General features: G+C 36.0%; 1 protein-coding gene and 1 long non-coding RNA gene across 4 annotated transcripts in view; one reads left to right on the top strand and one right to left on the bottom strand.

Annotated features, from left to right (window-relative positions):
* The window catches only part of Rhobtb1 (Rho related BTB domain containing 1), a 131,492-nt gene that overhangs the window by 97,511 nt on the left and 10,897 nt on the right, over positions 1-23,084 (bottom strand). For 2 of the 3 annotated variants that reach the window (XM_087185511.1, XM_087185512.1), the window contains exon 2: positions 19,492-19,592. The gene's annotated coding sequence lies outside the window, so the exon portion shown is untranslated. Of the gene's footprint in view, positions 1-8,083; positions 8,223-19,491; positions 19,593-23,084 lie in introns of all 3 variants that reach the window. The other variant, XM_004858267.4, reaches the window with a different exon arrangement.
* Positions 1-23,084, top strand: part of LOC147825609 (uncharacterized) — a 45,333-nt gene that overhangs the window by 15,668 nt on the left and 6,581 nt on the right. The gene's annotated exons all lie outside the window — the stretch shown is intronic.

Genomic DNA, 23,084 nt, shown 5'->3' with positions numbered 1-23,084 from the left:
TAATGAAAGATTTGTGCGCACAGGGTCTGAAGGAAGGGTTGGTGCCAGAAAGCATAGGAGACATTATGAATCCTCTCCTGTGTTTTGGGACACTGCTGCCCTCTAGGGGACACATCGAAAATAGCAGAGACCTTGGAAAATTATCTCATTCATTAAACTATTATTAAGGAAGACAATTAAAAAGTAATTAAAGTAACTTCCTGGATAGCTGTATAATACCACAAATTCTTTGAGTTTCATGATTTTTCTAGGGTCCTCTAATTTCGAATCCCTCTTTTAGAAAACATGTTCTTTATTTCTTCCATCCTAATTTTCCTGTAGCATTTTAAGCATGTTATTTCTTGTTCGGTTGGGAAACAGCTGCTTCCTATGACTAATGTGTTAGTCACTGTTTATATTTTCAGCTTTTAGCCTCCAATGCCCAAGAAACAAAAAACCTCAGAGCCTTCCGTCTTTAAGAAGTCAGTATGTACAGAGGAAAATCTGCAAACATTTCCAGAGTTGCCAAATTTTTATTTATTTCTGGGCAAAGAAGCTTCACTAATTTCAAGTATAGAGAAAAGATAAACTTGTAAATTTTACATGGTGGATCCAATTTCAATCTTGTTTACAAAACAACTTGAAAAATTAGGGATAAGATCTATAGCAATCCTGTTTTATACACAGAAATTAACCTGTTTTTACATTTCTAAAATCTTAAAGGAAAATTTAAGTGACTAATACTAAAATGAAGTTTCTAGAAGTCAGTATTTTGCCTCTGGGAGAAGATTTCATGATGATACTGTGTAAAAGAGAGTTACTTATAAGACGTCTTTTATACATGGGCTCAACATTTGTTGAGTATGCCATTATTCAGCAGATGCTCATACTCTATTAGGGGTCATAGGCTGTAGTAAAATGTAATCACTCCTTACAGAGACTCATACTATAGATGTTCCTGATTTCCAATGGTTCAATTTAGGAGGCTCTGATTTTTCATCATTATAATGGTAACAAATGATATGCATCCAATTGAAATATGACCTTTTCTGGGCTAGCAATATGCATCCGATTCTCCCTCGTGACATTGGGCAGCAGCAGCGAGCCTCTCCAACCAGCCATGTGATCACCAAGGTTAACCACCATACTCTACACAGTGTGTGGTGTTGTGAGGCTATGATGCTTGGTAGGTTAGGTGTACATCAAATGCAACCCTAGCATTATTCAATGAGGATCTGTATTAGAGTACCACATTTTGCCATGTATTATATTTGACTGTATCCAGTAATTATTGAAATTAGCTTTTATGTATATTATCTACTACACTTCAGGTACTTTGAGAGAAGGGAATTTACTTTGCTCATTTTGTATCACCAGTAGCTTGAATGTTTTACTTTTCTCAACCTACTAGTATAGTCCTTTAGATGGGTGTTATTATCCTCAGTTTGTAGATAAAGAAAATGATTCGGCAGTCTATAAACTAACATGTAGTGTATTTAAACCCAAGCATATCTGTATTGTTGATATTATGTTTCCTCCCTGTTTATGTGCCTCCCATGGTACGTGGCATGTAGTAGATGTTCAATAAATATTTGCAAAAGAATCAATGGGTGTGTCTTTCCTGGCTAGTGTGCTTTTGGCTTTCATTTTGGTATCTCAAGTACTTCAATGTCAGGCACAAAACGGGTCTACAATAATCTCTGAGTGAACTACTGGAAAGTCTTGAGGACTTTTTCATTACATTAATTCTCATGGTGCATCCACAGTGGTGGGATGAAGTCTTAAGACTAAATGAGACAAGTGTTTTATGATAGTGCCTCCATCTGCCTTGGAATTCATTTTCAGCTAAACTCAAGACAATAGACAGGTCACTGACTGGTCTTGATGGCAATTTTATTGTCAAAATTTGAGGAAATGAAAAGGGGAAAAATAAAATTCTGACTCCTAAGGAGAACTGGTTGGCTATGAGGAAGTAAAAGGAATCTTCCAACACAATAAACATACAATTTAGAAACTATGATGGGGATAGGTCTGAAACAATCAGGCAAATATGGCAAATTTATGAGAACAGATTTTTAAAAGTTCAGAGAACAGATTAAAAGGATTCTGCAGCATAGGAATTTGAAAGAGAAATATCTTGAAAAGATAGAAGAGTTTGCAAAAGTTCTAAACATACCAAAAAACTCAATATTAGTTTTCTCTGTTGGTAGGATTATGAATTTCTTTTAAACTTTATAGATTAAAGCTGTCTGTAAAGTGGTTTTCAGAAGATCAAAACAACTCAGTAAAAGCAAGTCTACTTTAAAATAAACACGTAGTGGCACATAATTCTGCAGTGAAAGAAAGTTGGAAACTATAATTAAGAAATCACTGTTTTGGTCATGTGACCTTCTTCCCAGATCCTGGGAAATAGCCCATTTTTACTTCATTCACTGAGCACATGTTTATTAAGAAACTTTTATATGGCTGCACTGTTCCAGCACTGGAAGCACAAGTATGGACAAGACAGAGTCCTTGTTCTTGGAAGATTTATATTCTGATAGGGAGAAACATAGCAAAGAAACAAGGTATGCTTCTAGTTCCAGGTAATATGGTGCTTTTAAGAAAAATAAACAGGGCAGTGGACAAGGGAATGACTCAGACAAATGGTCAGGGAGATCCTCTAGTGGGTACACTGAATCTTGACTCGAGGCTTGAAGGATATGAATTGGCCTTGTGAAAATCCAGATGAATAGCAATGGTCTAGGCAAAGGAATATGCATTTAAAACATACCTATATAATTGGAGGTCAATTAGGAAACATAAATCTCAGGATGTGAGTGAATGTGTATCTTTTTTGCTTAACTCCGAGGAACACAGGGTCCCTGAAGCAGAAATCATGGGAATCCTGATGGCTGAGAAAGAGAATAGAACTGTAAGATTTTAATTTCTTTATCACATCCCACCTTTGGGATGGGAAGGATAGACCACAATGGTTGAGAGGGGAGGAGAACATGATTAAGGACAGGGTTAGAGGTGCCTCACATTATGAGTGCTTCTAAGGACCGGTGGGAATCTTGTCCCTTGGTATCCATTTTTCATTTCTTCCTTAGAAATGATTGCAACCTAGGGACCAGGAGACAAGGTCTATATTTCTACAGTTATTTTGATTAATCTCAATTAATTACCAGAATTTTATTAAATGTGACATTTGGTTACCAGCCTTTCTATGTGTCTTCAAAAGTTGTCTCTGCCTGAAATTCTGTTGTCTTCTGTCATAAATCTCTTTAAGGAGGCGGATGAAGGAGAAGCACAGGTCATGTTATGCTAGTGAAAAAGGGTCAGGTCCTAGAAAAATTTGGCTCTGCAGAAGGAAAGGGAAGCAGAGGGACTCCAGCCTTTGGGAAAGAGAGGGCTGAGGCTTCAGGGACTGAATGGAATCCTCTCTCCCACTCTACGACTCTGAACTCATTCCTGCTCTACCTTCCTCTTATTTTGTTCAACACCCTTGCTTTTCTCTCTCCTTCCTTTCCAACAACCAATTCAAATATAGCTCCATCTGAGCTTCCACAGGAAAACTGGTGCTCAGAGTTTCTCCAGAGAGATGGAAATAGTCTTTCTGGGAACCCACAGAATGTCACCTAAAACCACAGGAAGGTAATTTGGTGGGGTGCTAAGTGGATGTGGTACGTGGTCACATGTAAGAGCATTCCTTTGTTCAGCTCACAATTCTAATGTAAGTAATAAAGGAAATAAGGAATATATAATTCCTATTTCAAAGTTTTAAAATAGGAATATAGCCACCCAAATCCAAGTTTTGAGTGTTTTGATTCTTAAAAATAGCAGGATGCCTCTTATGTTCCAGACACAGCACTAGGGACAATGAATAAGCTGAGGACCCTGCTGATTGTCTTTGAGGAGCCATTGAAAGCAGGTGAGGGGCACACAGGCTAAGGGTTGTGACAGTGGATCTGATTTTCAGAAGAGGGAGGAAAGCAGTTTCTTAAAACCTACATAGCAGTGAGCAAATTTTATGAGATATATTTCATGGGAATAAATGTGAAATAAATGTGTGGAACTCTACAACCACACACACACACACAAAAGACCTAACCATGTAGAGACAGGATGGGGTATATGTGACTTGGATTAGATATTTGGAGAAGCATTTGGAGATTTCAGGCACCTCTCTGATAGAGTTGCCATGAAAGCAAATTCAGTGTTAAAGAAAGATAGTGTTAGAACAAAGCTATTGCTAATTGTGTTTTATCCTCTGCTGGTCAAACAGACATTAAAAAATCAGAGTATGTTCAGAAGAAAATTACTAGGGTATTGAAGGAAAAAACCCCAGAGGGAATAAAAACTCTAAGAAAGAAATGAGATTATCATGGCATTATAGAGGAAGTCAACATTTCATTAATCTCAAGCTTACGTGTAGGACTAGTAAGTGGGATTTACAGAAAGACACACATGCCTCAATTTAAGGACTTTCTTTCAACTAGAATAGCCTGATTTTTGGAGGCCAACAGATTCCTACCATATGTGATGTTCTAGCATTGCTGTAAATGTTAGTCGAGTGTGTGGATCATCATTCATGACCTCTGAGGTCCCTTCCAACCTTAAGAAGCTTTTCTAGAGTGGTAGAATAACCATTTATTGCACTCTGGTACTGGGTTAGCTTTTGGGGTCACTTTTATTATGTGCTTTTAGAAGCTGGGGAAATGGAGTAAGAGAGACCTTACAATCCTTCTCCCCACCCCAAGATAAAACACCTGGGAAAGATTATAGGAGTTCAAGTATCTCAACTCATGTCAGTTTTAATGTTAGCAAAGAAAATCTTGGCAAATTGAGGCAATTTCTTGATTGATATATTCAAGGCTAAGTGAGGAAAATCATCACCTGGAAACTGGGTTTCCAGTGTGGTCTCAAATCATACCTGGCTGAAGAATCATCAATGATGGTTTGGCTGTAATAGTTAAAATCAGTTTTTCTTTTAGTGCTATAATAAACACTCACACATGTTATTGGTATTGACAATTCTGTTCCAATTATGTTTATTACACAAAAATGGTTCCTAGTTTTGAATATATGGAGGCTTATATAATGTTTGTGGTAGTCACTGCTTATATTTAGCATGACTAAATCCTACCTATTTTTAGGTATATAAATTCACTATTTCCCTCATAAGTCATATATTTACTTCAGGAAGGACTATTAATATTATTGTGCATTTTTACCTTCTTACACTTTATATCAAATATTTGCTGATCAATGTATTGAATATTAAATTCCATATTTCATGGCTTTTATTAATTGTGTTAAATTCAGTGCTGCACATTTACCTAGAAAACTAACACACTTTTGATAAAAATAAAAAGTATACTGTGAAACTTCAGAATCAGTTTTTGACTCTAGTGGAATTCTTTTTGCACTTACAGTATACACAATAGGCAAGTTACCAAACAACGTAAGAGTTAAATATTTTCTAAAAATACCAGCCTCAGAAAAGAGCTTACATAGCATCTTTTTCTGCTTGCTTTACATTTATATTTGTGTCACAATACAAATAGGGCTTTTACAGTCCAAGATTAATGCTACGCTTTTCTATGCTCATTCTATATCATCTAAACTGCAGTTGGACCAAACAACAACAAAAAATAATCAACTGAATCCTGAACAACTCATTGTAAAAACATTCATGGAGAGTCAAAGTCAATATCAGAGGAAAGACCCAGAATATATGCATAACTCACCATTTTTATTTTAGTAAAACTTCAGAGAACTGTAGTGATAATACAATAAAAATAAAACATGGAAAGCTTTGCCAGGGACTAGCTCAGGGTGGCTAGTTTTTAATGGAACACTCTTATCACATTCTCATTAGTAGTAATGCTATAAATAACAACAATAATAATTTTACCACCTGAATCTAGAGTCAAGAAAATCATCAATCTGGCATGAGACTTCTATTATTCATTTTATATTTGTAGAAATTATTTCTAAATTTCATCACGAGTCAAAACATAGCTGGTTAAAAGTAATATAAACTAATAACCTAATTGTTTTGCTTCTAACATCATCATCGGCTTAGTGCACAAAACCAATACTGGTGGATTACACGGCAAGCTGGAGGACTGCTTAATCTAACAACAGCTAATCTTCCTCAGACAGTACTGTCGGATGCAATTTGCTCTATGGCAACGCTCCTCTGCAAGGTAGCCTCATTTGCAAGTAAAATACCCACTGATGTTAACAAAACTCTCCTGTTTAAATAGAAACAATCACAATGTAGGAAGCCAGAATGAGTCTAGGTTTTAAAAATAGAAGAATTCATGAATCTTTTAACCATCCCTATAGAAATATTTCTAATGTGGAGCAACAGAGGCAAAAGTCAAAGAACGATTACAATCATTATATAATATGTGGGCTAATTTCTCTTTTATGATGGTCTTCAGATTTAATGATTTGAAATGGACTGCCTTGTATATAAATGTAAGCAATAGTTAAGCAAATTACTTCCAGCAAACAAGCAGAATATTTCTGCATTAAAAGGTTTTTATCTGTTAAACATTTGTATTTTAGGGCAGATTAGATTTTAGTGTGTGGTGAAAATGAGACGCCAGAGGCCAAGATTGTCACAAAATCGCAGAGCTGTGGGATCAGCAAGAGGTCATCTAATTCATTCCCTGCTTCCACCCCATCCGAGGAAGAAACCTGTTCCCCGCCTTTTTTTTTTCCGGTACCGGGGATCGAACTCGGGTCCTTGAACTTGAGCAGCACGCGGCGAAACCACTGAGTTAAATCCCTGGCCCTACTCCCTGTCTTTTTGCACCAACTGTATTTGAGCCTTCTCGGAGACAGCCTTCTTTTTGCTTTAGATTTTAATGTGTATTTTATTTTTGAAAGAATTTAGAAAAAGTTGCCTGGGGATTGCATCATAAAAACATCAGAGTTTCAATGCAGCGGACAGCACTACTGGGTGTTTTTCTTTGTTTTTTGGTGGGAACTAAACCCAGAGTTTCACGCTAGGCAAGTGGTCTACCCTCACCCTCTGGGTAAATGAGACTGAACGAAGATGCAAACGAAGGACTGAAAGAATGAGAAAGCAAAAGATGGAGCATTACATGGCATGCAGAAGAAAAGAGAATATTTTCAGGTGGACTTCAGTTATATATTAGGGAAAATTTCTTCAAAGTGAGAAGGGATGTGGAACACTAAAATGAATTCCTGAAAGGAAGTTACATGATTTCAGTCTTTGATGATGACTTTAAATAACAGATTCTACCATTCAGACTAGTTTAGGCAAAGTAGTTTACCTGAAAGATATAGGGATGACTTTATTAAATTAACTCAAAATGACCTAACAAGCACCATTTGAAGCATTTGAACCCTCTTCTTTCTTCTTCTTCTCCTTCTCCTTCTTCTTCTTCTTTCCTCCTCCCCCCCTCCCTCCCCTCCCCTCCCCTCCCCCCCCTCCTTCTCCTCCTCCTCCTCCTCCTCCTTTTTTTTTTTTTTATACCAGGGATTGAACTCAGGACCTTGTGCTTTTGAGGTAGGCGTGGTGCCACTGGATTAAAGCTCCGGCCCTTGAACCCTATTATTCTTTAAGATGAAAAATCTCCAGAGCTTTCTATCTGCAGGCCATGAAATATAATAGCCTTACTACCTAGTGTGTATGGTCAAAGTCCAAATATTTCACCTGTGCATCACTGAGCTTGTAACGAAGGGTCCTCATCCCTCTCCCACCAACTCCAATTAAATAGGTTTAAAATCTTTATCACATTAGTTACAGGTAAACAATATAGCATAAACTATGAAACAATTAAAACTGCATTTCAATTAACAAAATGTGATAATGGGAACTGGGCTCATAGCCAGTTATACACCACAGGCCAAATAAGGAGATATTACTAGATATAAAACTGCTTGATAAAAATAACTAGTTTTTTTCTTTGCTTTCCCAATTCCACAATAAAGAATATACAGTGGTTTTTAAAGTTTACAATAATAATGTCTTCATGTTGCCATTCATTTTAAAAATCAGACTCCAAAAATGTATACAGAATAGCTAAGTTTCAGACAAGGTTTTCCTATATGTCCACAGAAAAAAAAGAGTATCACCTACAGAGCAGCCATTTCCAGGGCGTGAGATCTGGGTTCAGACTTGTTTAGAAGTAGCCATTAGGATCAGTGTTGATTATCGAGAAGCCAAGACAATGATTACTGCGTCTTCTAGTCAGGGCTTGTGATGCTAGTAGCAGATTCTAAATAAAGACACAAGTTTAGTTGAAAGGACATATGTTGGAGCTGGGTTTTAACCTCATCGCTAATTATTTACTGGCTGGGTAAATCTTCACCCATAACTTTATTTCTACGAGGACAGTGTTAGATCAACTATAATTTCTTACAAATATTAGTTCTCTTTCTTGTTGAGTGGGAAAAGCATTATACTATATATGGGGATGACTATATACAGTTTTTGCATTTAGTGATTCTTATAGTATCTTAATTTATTAGTACACGTGTGTAATACATAATGTTTACCTTCTTTGTGGGGAGTTAATACATGTACAAAACACACCTTAATTTCTGTTTTCATCTTTTATCACTTTCCACCTTCTTTGCTCCACTCATTCCTTGATCCCCTTCCTTTTTTGGGGTGCATGTTTGGAGTACATAATGTTTACATTCTTTGTGTGGAGTTGGTACATGTACATAACACAGCCCAATTCCTTTTTTACATTCCTTATCCTTTCCTCTTTCCCTCCCCACTTCACCTCTTGATTCCTTTTCCCCTTTGAGAATGATCTATCATCCTACTTCCTACTATCTATCTTTTATATTGCTCTTTATTTTTACACCGGCTTTCTCATGTAAGAGAAACAATGCGATATTTAAGCTTCTGTGTCTGATTTATTTCATTTAACATTATGGTCTCAAGGTGCATTCATTTTCCTACAAATGACTCAAGTTTATCTTTCTTTATGGCAGAGTAGTACTCCATGGTGTGTACATACCACATTTTTAAAGCAAAAATAAATGAGAAATGACTTTCTGGTTTCATGCTTCAGAGGTGGAACTTCTACCTTTGTATGTGCTACCGAGAGCTGTATGATTTTAAAATGATTTCATTGATAACATCTACATTAATTAAAATTCTTCTTTACAGCAGAAATGCTGATATATTAATGCATAAGAAAGTATATACATTGAGCAAATCCACTGAGCTATATCAACTGATTTCTGTATTTTTTCCTATAGGTATAGATATAAATATAAGCATATGATAGTCACTGAACTGGTTTCCAAGCAAGACTAGGTTCAGAACCATGGGAAGAAGTTGAAAATGTTGTTTTAAAGCTGTGGCAGCCTGCTGCATTCTCTCGTCAGGGATATATCTGCGGCAGAGTCCAGGGACTCCTGTCTAGGTCTAGGCCAGGATCTTACCCTATCCTGTGCTTGAAAGACACTGCCCACGTATGACTTTCTGACTCTCCTTTTTTTGCACCTCCACTATTATAATTACCCAACTTCTAACGGACAAGAATATTCACTCTTCAGAGTTTTTAAGTTACATATAATTAAAAGCTGAAATTTTAGGCTGAAATATTATTTATTAGCTTGCATGGAAATGCTAGACAATTCTGCAAATGCGACATGCTGGGCTATCTGGAGGGAGAACTGAGATTCAGTAACATTCTTCATATGCCATTCTGAAAAAGTCATGAAGGCCTGGTTGTGTATGAGGTCTTTCTTTCAAAGGGAATATAGTGTGTGCACTTAGCAGAATCATTACTTTTCAATTTTTCCATGTAAGTATGTCTCTTTGAACTGTTACTTTTTGGCAAACGCTAACAGAATTACATACAAAGATGGCAACCAATGAAAGCAGAAACACAATAATGGGTTCTGGAATTATGAAATGGAGAACCTGGGAATCAAGCCCAGTCCAACATTTACAGTAATGAGATGCTCACTTGGATCTCACGTTCTATGAGAGGAAGGCAGAAAATAAGGAAGTGGAAGGGAATATTATCTGGTTTTCTGCCATTTAGTTCCGTGTTGCCCCGGAAAGTTATATAAATTCATAGATTTCCTCTAAGGCTAGGTAAGCACACAGAGTCCTCAGGGGGAAGTGATATCCAATTTAGAAGCTGCAATATGGGTTAAATAAATGTAAATGGGAACAGTAAATGCTGTTGAAAAATTTTGGATTAGGAAAAGCCTAAATGTACTAGATATTGGGACTGTGGTATACAAGGAAAGCTATAGCAGCATTTCATTTGGCTTTTTTGCTAGTAGAAAATATTTTTTAAAAAGATAAAATTTCTACACTTCATATATTTAATTTATATTTGAGATATTTCTTTTATGTGTTTATATTTCTATTTTTATAACAAGGTAAAATGAGTAAAACATTATATATGCATTTGTAATACTAGTTTTTATTATATGGAGATAATCCAGAAAGCCCATTCAAGGGTCAAGTATATTTAACTCTGGGTTAGAAAATTGGACATTAAAGTATTGATTCTTCTTGTTCCTATTGTAATAGATCACTAAGCAAGAAGTCTGAGAGGACTATTTCAGTGATGTTCATCTGTAGTAATATATTCTATTTCAAAAATTCATTTATAAAAATTTCTATTCTCTGATTAAGTAGGCACTGTCCAATAGATCTGATAAATTTAAAAAGACTTCATTGCCTCATAATAAATCTTCTTGATAAATTAATGTAATGCATTTTATTTTTCAGTATATACAAAAAAAGTAATAATAATAAGTTTTATTGAATTTATTTCAGAATATTGCCTGAATGTGTAAGTACTTCCTTATTGTAAAAATGAATTTTAAACATGAAAGAGAATTTATAGATTCTGGAAGAGTTTAAGTATCCAGCACACGATGAGTTTTAAATCATCTGCTTTGACAACTGACATGCCAATAGGTATTTAGACTTCAGGAAAAAATTTTGCCTGTGAAATTAAGTCAGGGACAGTATTTAGTGAATTTTTAATAATCTTAGTTTTACTGGCTAAATTTAAGAGGCTTGAGTTCTGTAAATAAAGGAGTATCGTATATTATAAAATACCATGAAAAGAAATCACATTTCTAATTAACTTAAACAAAACTGACAGAATAAAATGTCTGAACTTTTTGGTGCTTTTCTCCTCTAAATTGTGGGTTTAAAGTTGTAGAATGAGATGGGGAGGGTGTTAGGTGAATATTTAGGGAGCCTTTGGGGAGAACCTGGTACTGTAAGTGCCACACACTGGGAGAGGCAAATCTACTTATAGCTCAGAATAAGGCTGTATAAAGAACTGCAAATGCTAGTTGCAGGGGATGGTGACCCTCTTACTAAACCCCAGCCTATCACTTATATATGGTGACTTGCACTTCTTCATATGAGCAGTTAAACATCCATTGTGCTGATGCAAAAATTGATAAAGATAACTGAAGGAAGAAATGAAGGCAGTAAAAGAAGGAAGCAGGCAAGAGAGACCCCCACAATTGCACGTCATTCCACAGGCAGGCATAAATGATCAGATTTGTCTACCCTTCCACTTTCACCAAATGTAACTATAAACCATTTGGTTCTTCATTTATTGTTAATATTTTAAACCCTGAAAAATCTCAGTGCATCCTTTCTGTGCCACATGTGCCATGTGGCTATTTTAGAGAAGAACCATTTCTCTCCCACATGAATCAGAGGAGGGAGAGGGGGTGTGTGATTTAAATACCTTAAGTCAGAATTTACTATGGATTTAAAATCTCTGACTTAATGTTGCATTAACTACTGGTGGCTTCTTTACTGCCTTTAAAACATGCATACATAATTTGATACTGTAATGCTTTGCGAGTAAAATAAATACCGACTCACACTAAAATAAATACTCTGGATGATGAAGTTCATGTAGACATAAATTAATCATTTACCAGTTAACCAATATGCACAGGGAAGAAATAGATCACTTATTAAAGGTTGCCTCATCTATAAAATGGAAAAAATAAAACGCTGATATATTTTACAGTGGTGCTGTGAGGGAAAATGTATAAAATTATCGCTAAGCAGTTTATAAACCATAAAATGCAGTATGAACATTAAATTAATAATATTTGTACTAATGCAGATTCAACACCCTCTGCATTAAATATATCTTTTTGCCTATTGAAGCATACACAAAGCCAAGCTAAGGCTTTTTATTTAATTTTTAATGTTGCCTTCAGAATTCTTCAAAGCATCACAAAGTCATTGGTTATGTTAAAAACTTCTCGTTGGCTCTCTGCCACCATTTCTAAGATAAAGTTCTTGGCTGTTCATATCCCTAATTCTATTTTAAAAGCCTTCTTCCAAGGGGCTTTCTATCTTTCACTTACAGAGACACAGTAGTTTCAAAGGGAACATGGGCTTGAATTTTTTACATTAGGGAGACATTGCTACCCTGCTCTGGACTTTGCTTCCGTCCGAGCTACAGATTGAATGGGGCAGTAGTGTTAGGTTAGGGATGGGTGGTTGGGTTTCTGCACAGTGCGTCAAACTGATCTGCTGTACAAACCTTGTGTGCTGGGACAGCAGTGAGGCTATGAATCAGTGGGGTCTCAAGGCCACTGTGCTGCTCAAAATGTTACTGGTTTTAGAGATAAATCAAACTTCTTCTTTTTCTTTCTTTTTTTTTCCTGCATCCATCCAGGAACACCACTCAAGGGCATAAGGGAGAACTAAGCAATACATAACATAGTTCCTTCCTTTATCTTCTACTTCTTCTTATTTTTAAATGGAGACTCATTATTTAGAAGACCTATTTGTATAAGACCTGTAATCCACTCAGCACATTTTGACACTGTCAGTGTCCCTTTGACTATCAATGATAAAACACATCAGACATTTCTCCACTCACTTCCTTTTACAGAGGCCATTAATATAGAAATGCCTCCTCTTCTTCCACTAAGAAATGACAAATGGCTGGCTGGAGATGTCTGAAATATTGCCAAATGTCCCCTATGTATCATGTGTCACCAGTGATAATAAACAGTGACTAATCTTTGGTCATGAACTATGTTTATGACTTTCTTGTCATAGATATTTCTTGAATCAGGCTTAAAGGTCTAATATTTACACTAGAAACATGTGTGCTAGGAAAAATATACTTAGGTTCAAAGAAAACTATTCCTCACATTCTCTTTCATTTAACTATGGAGCTTGACATTTCTACCTTTGTCCACCTCTTTTGCATGATTCACCCAGGAATGTTCTCATCCGGAATCTAATTTGTCCCAGTCAATTCACCATTTTGGTGACAATAATACCCTTGTGTAATGGGAAACGGAGTAGGGAAGGGAACGTGGCTAAAATGCAAACTTATTACAGTTGAAACTTATCAGCAGTGAAAAGGAAGCACTGTAAGGACTCCTCCTCCTTCTACTAACTCCTACTGGGAGAGGAATAGGTCAAAGTTTTCCCTAACAGAACTGTAATAAAGGTAAAACAGCAGAATGCACATCTGACAGAAGGCAAATTAAGGCTTCCAGGGAAAAGAAATAAAGTCAGTAGAGTGCAATTCTTCCTTGATTCAATTTAACCAATGTCTATCAAGTGAGTAATATGCACTGGAGCAGGTGCTTGAGATATACCAGTTGAAACCAAGAAAAACTGCTGTCCTCATGTAGCTTATATGCTGAGAGAGTGAGACAAACCAAATATGAGTAAATTGTGTCATTTATCTCAGAAGGCAACAAGTATCATGAAAAGAAATAAATCAGGAAAGAAAGGAAGTGTGGGAATGGGCAGTATTTTTAGAAAAATGATCAGTGAAGGATTAACCATTGAGCATAGAAAGTGATTTTTTTAAAAGACAAGATCTCTTTATGTAGCCCAAGCTGTCTTGAACTTTTGATACTCCTGCCTCAGCCTAAGGAATGCTAGAATTGCAGGGATGTGTCACAATGTCCAGCTAGAAATTGACATTTGAACAAAGATTAGAAGACAGTGAGAGAGCAAGTTACATGTGGATTTCTGGGGAACAGTGTCCTAGACAGGAAAAGGCATGTGCAAAGGCCCAGAGGTAGGCAGCACCCTAAAGAATTTGGAGTGACTAGGGTGGAATGGAATGGGGCAGGAAGGTGTCAGAAGGAAACGAGGTCCGAGATGTTATGGTTGGTTGACTGCATAAAACAGGGAGCCACTGAGAGTTTTGAGTGAAAGAGCAAAACAATCTGAGTCAAAGAGCAAAAAATATAAAAAAATTATATTTTATTGAAAATTGACCTAGAAACAAAGGTGGAAGCAAATAAATTAAAAAGTCAGCTCTCCTCTGCAGAAGTTTAATGAATATAATTTGGCAATTCATGACACAGAAGAGTTCAAAATCAAATGTAAACACATTGCAGTTGTCACTATGCAAAAGAAAAAATGATTGGAAGATTGAATTCAGTAAAAAAATCAATTATTTCCCTGACACCAAATCGTAAATTTAAGTACATTTTAAACTAAGATCATGGACATATGATTTAAAGAAAACTATTAAGATTTAGGAACTGGAAGCATCTATTACTAAGGAGTAGGTGAAAAATTTCTCTTCTCAACATAGTATGGGTTGTAGAATTAAACAAGTGCTTACTATGATGGTGAGGTGGTCCTTTCAGGTGCCTTTCAGTCGTTTGCTCCTTGGGACATGGACATGGAGAAAACTTGTTTTCTCTCAGCTCTCCTGAGCTATTTAAGTTTGGCATAAATCAGAGCTGAGGAAGAGTCCAAATTCACAGGAGGAGTGCCCACTCCCGCCACTTCCCTCTCAGAAGTAGGTTACTTCGCTCACCTAGGGAAATCTCTATTGAATTATAAATAGGCAGCTAATTAAAATGGGGATTATCAACTATATTAAAATGTCAGAAAGATGCGTACATCATTTATTCTTTAATTTTGGAAATCCACCTTTTCTGTAGGAAAATCCTCACTGGGAAATTCTACATTCAATATGTAAGTTTTCTTTCTTCTCCTTAAGTCAGTTTTATTGAAGAGCGTCTAAGAGTTTTGTTTATTGAGGTAACGGGTGTAATTTGAGCTTCATTTGTTAATAAGAAGGACCTAAGGGTCACAGTTCTGTTTTTCAGTGAGAATACAGGCCATGATAACAGCCCCGAGGCAATGCAAGGTCCTCAGAAGAATTACTTTTGAGTCAGAGCAGTAATGACGATGAGAATAACTGCTACCATGTATTCATTGCTAACACATGCCATGCTTTAAGTCACACTTAATTCTCCCAACAGCCGTGAGGTAATTTTATGTCCATTAAACAGATGAAACAATGTAGCTCAGAAAAGTTAGGTAAATTATTCAAGGTCACAGAGCCTGAAGGTTAGCAAGCTGAAATGCAAACTCAGATCTTTTCAGCCCAAATTCTTCCATTAAGCAAAAATTTGTTTGTCTTTAAGATAGTTTAACATTAAGTCAAAACTATTTTGTTTTAACTTGTTTTGAAATTGATAGTATTCACGTATCATACAACTAGTTAATTAGGATCTTGTATTAACCAGAGGATCATATTTCCTAGCCTTTTGTCCAGAAATCAGTTTATTTTATAAAACAGAAACATGCTCATCAGGAGATTCCTGTTGTATTATAAACAGCAGAAGTTAAAAAGTTGCAGTCACCTGGTAAGGTGAGCTACTTTTCATTTGTTTTCTCCTATTTTCCAAGAAGACACAAATTAAGTGATGGCTTATGAACCTTGGTACCATACTATCTTCGGGTCTGCTACTCTAGTTAAGTATTAAATGGGTCAGTCTCTTCCTAAAGTCACCTAGAAGATTGGCACCCCAAGCAGATGACTTGGCTGATGGGTCTGACTATCTTGGGAGGGCTTGCTGAATTGCTTAGAAGGTTCAGTACTAATGTCATGAAGGTGATTTGGTGTTCCTTCTCAAGTATATAAAAACAACAACAACAACAATAATAATCTTACACTAATATGTTTACGAGAGTTTACTATCTATCGGGTCCTGTGTTTGTTACACACATTATTCAAGGTTTTTCAACCTTGCTACTTTCACCTTAGGGACTGATGACCGTCAAAGAGCCTTGTCCTGTATGTGTGAGGAGGTTAAGCAGCATCCCTGGCCTCTACTCACTAGGTATCAGTGTGCGTCAACCTTCCTTAATTGTGAAGGGACCAAAGCCAGCTCTAGTCATTACCAAGCATCGCTCTAGGGTGCAAACTCACCTATCACCCTCCCTTTGAGACCTTCTGTTTTACTTCCTCTATAACTTAGGAGGATGGTATTATTAGACTAATAATACTGTTGAAGAAACTGTGGCTTTCAGTTTAAGTAAGAGGCCTAAGGTCTCCCAGATGACGAGGTGCAGCCTCAATGCATGTAGACTTTACTCCAGAAGACTCCTAGACTGTGGATGAAATTCATATGTGAATTTCATGTGCTTTCCCCCACCCACTCCTCATCCCTTTCACTCTTCTATCCTCCCATGAAGATGGAACAGTGGGAGGGAGGGCATGCACGTGACATATATACACAGAACTTTTATTGTACTATGGTCTTTTATTCAACAGATTAATTTCATTTTAATTGGAATTCTGGAAACTAATGAAAAAAAATTACAAGTGTTAGATGGTCTATTCTCAGGGTTCTTGAATCTGTCTGATTTAATTCTAACCAATTAGCATGCCATTATGGAGGAATATTACACTGAGAATCAATATTAAGCTAAACACTGATATTTTATTCAGTATTAAAAATTTATACAAATGGTAATACAAGTGCTTTATCCCTACTTTCTCTAAATGAGAAGAAATGCTTCCTTAGGGCGATTCCAGCAACAAGAAAATTATATCTTCTTAGGAGACTATTGGTATTACTCTTTACATACATCATTGCTTAAATGAATCAATAAAATTTAATTGAATGAAATTTGTTCATTTTCTTTTAAGATGTAGAAGTTTTTCAGGGCATCAAATTGTTTTTATTTCTATGCCTATAGTATAATACTATGTTAAGATGATAAAATAGGTTATTGTCCAATACTGCTAAAAAGAACAAAGTGATCACCATACTTTTTATGATTCTAGGATATCATTTTTTTCTTCTTTCTTCTTTTTTTCCACTTGAATACTCTATACTTTTTAAAGTCAGATATAGCCTTAGGCTGGAATTTGAACCTAAATGTATTTAGAGTCTGCTTTTTTATGTCTTTCTTACAAAGAGCGATACACTTAGATACAGTATACTTACGTTGACTTTAAATCAGATAAAAATCTAAAAAGCACCTAGATATAGTTTAGTTAGGCATCATTTCAAATCTGCTTTCTGAAATTGTGCCCCTAGGTGCCTTCCCCAGTGTTCAACCCTACCCCACAGCACAGATCCTGTGGAGCTACCGTGTCTTCCTCCTGTGTCTCTACTTCTTTTAACCTCCTACCTTCAGTATCTTTTTTTAAGCTTCCAAGCTAGGGTAGACTGAAAGATTCCAATAGTTTGGATCCAGTGAAGCTATTTACAATTTTTGTCACATACACTTTAATTCCCAAGTTATCAAATATTTGAAAATCCTCTGCAAACTATACTCTTCAGGACAACTCTTACTTGTGAATTACTGTATGCTGTTCCTTAGTATTGGTATTAGAAAAATTTTGCTTCATAATTTTGTAATCTCCCAATTGGGTAGGCAAGATCAATCAGAAAAATGTACGTACCTTGAAAAGGTTGCTTGTAATTCTAAAGGCTTATTAGAAGTTACAAACTGACATGCAGATTCAAAGCAGAAAAAAAAATCATTGAATATGTTGTTAACTGAAACATTAGAATTGGAGGTATGTTCGGCACAGTAATCACCATTACAAATAGAAAACGTAAACTAAAAAATAACATTTAATTGCTTGACTTTTCTAAAACACTGACAGGATTTCATTAAAAAGTATTTAATACATATAGCTATTCTGAAAGTTTCTTTAAAAATGAAAGACTAATGCCTTAATGAGAGGTATTATTACATGAACATATTTGAATCTGGCTTATGAAAAATAAGACTTGAGAATTGGAAATGTGTGCATAAAATGTAAATGGATTTAATTAACTGAAAACCCATAAGACAGAACTTCTTCAAATAAGCAATTACCTTGGGGACTAATAGTGTAAATAGGATCCTGATTCATTAGCACAAATACCCATATGAGAAAAGGATCAGCAAATTTTATTCTTCAAGTTATTTATGCATATATGGTAATAATGCATCAATTTGGGGCTTCAATAAATTTAAAATCTCTTGATAGTTTATATGCTAGGGTGCTGTTTACTTTTGCTTTGCAAATAGTTTATTTGTAGGTAGATAATATATGATGTTTTAAAAATTTATTTCCAGGCTTATGTACACTTTTTAGACACAGAATAAACAATTTCCAAGGAACCTCAGGCACTTTACAAGCTCTTACATACAACCAATCTATATGCTAATAACAAAATGTTCATATGATTTATTATAAAAGGTCTCCTTAAGGACTTCTACTTTGTAATGTTTTGTTGAAGTTATTCTATGTAGTTAAAGGTAATAAAAGCCACATTTGTTTAAAAGTTATCTATAATTTAGCCTTCCCACAAATTCAGATATGTTCACTTCCCTAATTCATTGGAATAAATGAAATTTTACAATATTAACAGTTATCCACAAAACATTTTTCTTTAAATATGCATTAGAACATATAAACCTATAAAGAAAACCAAACATAATAAGGAGTAAAAATAACAAATGAGTTTATAGATAGACAAAAGAAACTCCATATCAAATAATTTTAAGTCATTTAAGTGCAATATTCTGGGGAAAAACCCCTCAATAATGGGGGCTTTTGTTCAAAGGCTGGTTTCACTAACTTGGGATGTTTTTAGTTCTAATAATCTTCAGAGTAATAATAAGTTTTTCCAATTAAAGACAGTCAGTGCCAAGGCCAAAAGGAGTGGATGCTCCAAGCAAGGCATCTGGGAAGAAGAGGAGGGCCACACTGTCGCAATCTGGCCATTTCTAAATCTTCCCTGTATGTGACCATGACTCTTCCGAGTCCACATGTCAATTTTTTGCACAAAATGCTACTGACTACAGAATTTGAAGTGTGTACAAAATGTGTAGAAGAGTTATGTTATTTTAAAAAAAATTTTTTTTATTTTTTATTTTTTGGTACCGGGCATTGAACTCGGGTCCTTGTGCTTGCGCAGCAGGTGGTGAAACCACTGAGCTAAATCCCCAGCCCAAGAGTTATGTTATTTTAATGACCAAAACTTGTATGTTGGTCAAAATGACTCAAATTCTAAACCAGATAAAATATATTCAACTAGAATTTATAAAATCTACAATTGAATTAAAAGTGGAATATTCTTTTTTAAAGTAACAGATTCTGAAGACAAATCTAGATATCATTTTTAAGTCATGACAACTTTGCACAAGAAAGATTCCTATTTCTTTGTTAAATGCCATAAGAAAACTATATTAAAAAAAAAAAGCCAATTCTGTTACTCAAACTAGTAGTTACTTACAACACCAAAGAGGAAAATAAACTTCAATTCCATTTTCATAACTCAATCAAGAATGCTTGATGGAGAGCTCTTTTCCACGTGCTGCTTCACTGTTGGAAAACCTAGAAAAGAAATACAAGCATGGAAGAGTTCATCATCAAGAAGAAAACTACTCAAACAATATTACTTTATGTCAGGGTTATTTCTCCTCAGAACAAGATCTATCCCAGCCAGCCACATGCCATCTACAAATCTCCCAGCTGGCCCTAAGAATAAAGCTGAAATGACCACCACCTTTGGAGACAGAATATCTACCTAGAATTGAATCTTACGGTATTTGTCTAAGTGAACTTAATATTTCTCTAAGTGTTTGACATCACTGAGGCTCAGTTTCCTTGCCTTTCAGGTGGAAATAATAATAATATTAGCTATTCAATGGAACTATTTTGTTTTTTTTTAGTACCGGGGATTGAACTCGGGTCCTTAGCTTGCGAGGCAGGCGGTGGAACCACTGAGCTAAATCCTCGGCCCCTAATGGAACTATTTTGATGATCAAATGAGATGATGTGTGGAAAGATATTCAACTAATAGTAAAAGTATTATTGAACTAAAATAAATTTGGCCTAAAGTAGCCTCTGTACTTTGACATTAAGTTTGGTCCAAAGTAGCCCCTGTACATAGTGATGTGTAAATGGACTGTATCTTAAGCTCAGAGTATACGCTGTAACCAAATGAGTGTTAACCAAATGAGTGTTAACCAATCCTGGAAGCTGAATCTCCAGGGGGGCGAGGCTAAAGCCTACAAAATGTGAGCATGAAAGACAAATGCCAACTATAGCCAATCAGGTTGTTTTTGTTCGTCACTTTCTATTCTCTAGCTATAAATATAACTTGCCCATGTGGTAAAGTGGAACATTTTGAACCACTTTTTGACTGGAATGTTGCCGGGTTCTACAAACTTTTTTCTTGCTTAAGTAAACTTCATCAAATTTAATTGGTCTTAGTTTTTCTTTTAACAGTATTTAATTTGTTTATACCCTGATTCTTTACCTTAAGAATTTGAGGAACTTCCAAAACAAAATTAATAAAATATTAACAAAAAATAAGAAAAAAGCATTGAGAACAGGAGAGGACACACACACACACACACACACACACACACACACACACACACACAGTACCTATATCGAGTAACATAGTTGATTGAAATTGTAATTTGTATTTGAATTTTTTGGTATTTTAGGTGAAGGGAAGGTGTAATTTCTTTTATAACTTCTAGTCTTAGGAGAAAACACATCACTTCTCATTACTTCCTCAAAGAAACAAAAATTTTATTCCCCAGATATGAAATTTATAGAGAAATTTTTCATGTAAGACATAATATAGGGATAGTGAGATGAAATGGACTATTTTATGAATAAGACTGACTAGTATAAAGAATTGAAAATCAAAATAGTACTTCTGTGGGGAGGTAGCTATTACTTCTATAAAAAAAACTGTATTATTCCTAGAGACAAACCTGAAGCTTAGATCAGGAAAATCCTAAATATAAGCCCAATAACACTCAATTAGCAAATCATCCAGACCTCCTCCCTTTCTGACTCTGCCTAACAGACACACCAGGAACTTCTTAAGTAATTTTCTCAATATTGAGAAGGGTTTTTGAAGGAAGTCATTGATTTCTGGTGACTCTAATTCAGTGCTGCTCATTAATTGAGAGGTAGAGGCAGCATGGACCTAGGTGTAACACAGAACTGTCAGTTGCACAGCCTATGTCTTGGGGCCATTTCAAAGGGGAAAGGAAAAGAAAGGGAAAAGATACAAGTGATTATATCAGTGAAGCAATCACAGCATAAGGCTTCTTCTTTGAAATTCACATATTTTTCTCAGTTTCCATGAAACCGCACTTCATGTCTCCTAAGACTCCCTGCCCCCTGGAATATTCCTCTTTCGGTTTCTATCTTCTGCCTTTCTTAAATGTGAGCTGTTTCTTGACTAGATCCTCATTCTCATCCTTTCATGAATTTGCTTTTCTTTCCATACCTTAAATCAATGGCATTGTCATTCTTCCTGGCTGAAAGGCCTGGTGGTCATTTTCACTCTTCCTTCCTATCATGGCACTTCCCCACCACACTCCACCCAGCTGATTGTGGTACAACTTCAACTTCAACAGGAAGGTGTATTTTTCACGTACATGTCTAAGGTCAATATCAGAAACCCACCACCACCCACCACCCACTATCTCCCAACAGGCAAAGGTCTCTAGATAATGTAATTCCTCCTTCCAATAGCCATCATTTCTCAGCTTTCTGGGCAATGCCAGTTTTCATCCTAAACCTCACACTTCTCCTTTTGTTTGAAAATTCAAGCAGCTCTCCAATGGATTAAGTCCAAAGCTTTCCAGGATCTGAGATCAGTACATTTACCTTTACCCATAACCTTTCCACAGAACTAAGCCATCTCCCTGGACTGCCCCTCCTTTCCCCAAAATGTTGTTTGCTGCCTCTTAGATATCTCTGTGTAGATTTCTGCTGTCTGAAATGCTTGTCTTTTAACTTCTTGTTTAAATAGTACTTCATGGGAACATCCTGAAGCCCTGAGTAAGGATTCATTACATCCTCCTCTATAAATGGTTCTTTTAGTATGCCCTTTCTACCAAAATCACATTGATGGTACCTTGCTTTATTCTGGATTGCTGTACAACCAGTAGTGCCCTGTCCTCAGAAAGTTTGTAGTATGTTTAGAGAAACCATGAAGATTCTCATTTCTAACTTCCATAGGGTAATAGTCAATGTTTAACTATTGTGTGTGATCCGTAAATAATAGGTGACTAGATGATTTTTAAAAGTCAATAGTACCATGAGAGTCTCTCAACATAGGGCTAATGAGACTGTTTTAGAAAATAGTTTCTGAATCATAAGTAACAACAGTAGGGGCATCCAAATTTGGAAGACATATAGAATGAAAGGAAAAAGGATGAGAAAAATTAAAACAAACAAGTACAAGTAGACTTTCTTTTTCTCTTTTGAACAAAAATTTGATGATTTTATAAAAATTAAGTAAATGTTTACACCTGAGGGAAAATGTTGAATTTGTTTGTTTGTTTTTGGTACCAGGGATCAAACTCGGGTCCTTCCGCTTTCGAGGCAGGCAGCGGAACCACTGAGCTAAATCCCCAGCCCTGTTGCATTTGTTTTAATGAGTAAGGTCACAAAATGCATTTGAGATTGCCATATAAATACTTCTTACGGCATAAGTATATCTTATGGAGATCTTCCATGAGAGCTAGAAAATCTCTCCCTGGCACCCATCCTAATTCCTGGCACATGTAAGATAGCAGAACATCTGTTGAGTATCATTCCAGTTGCTCCCCCTGCTATTGCTCACTTCTCATTCATGGACAAACTAAGGCAAATAATTACCAATGCTTATCTTTCTTCTCTTGCCTCCCATTTGCAGCCCATACTGCTTCCATCTAAAATTGGTGTAATCACCTTGTTCTTTGTGCTGAGACAGCAACTTCCACTCTGTCTCTTCATTGGGTGGATTTCAAACTTTGTTGTTACATAAGGAGCAACTGAGGCTATAGCTCACCTCACAGAAGTTACTGAGCA

Source organism: Heterocephalus glaber, unplaced genomic scaffold (genome assembly GCF_053883595.1).
Source record: "Heterocephalus glaber isolate CG9 unplaced genomic scaffold, H.glaber_assembly_v1.0 deba00001497, whole genome shotgun sequence".
Taxonomy (NCBI): domain Eukaryota; kingdom Metazoa; phylum Chordata; class Mammalia; order Rodentia; family Bathyergidae; genus Heterocephalus; species Heterocephalus glaber.
The sequence above is the reverse complement of the archived record's forward strand: the minus strand, read 5'-3'. Positions and strand labels throughout refer to the sequence as shown.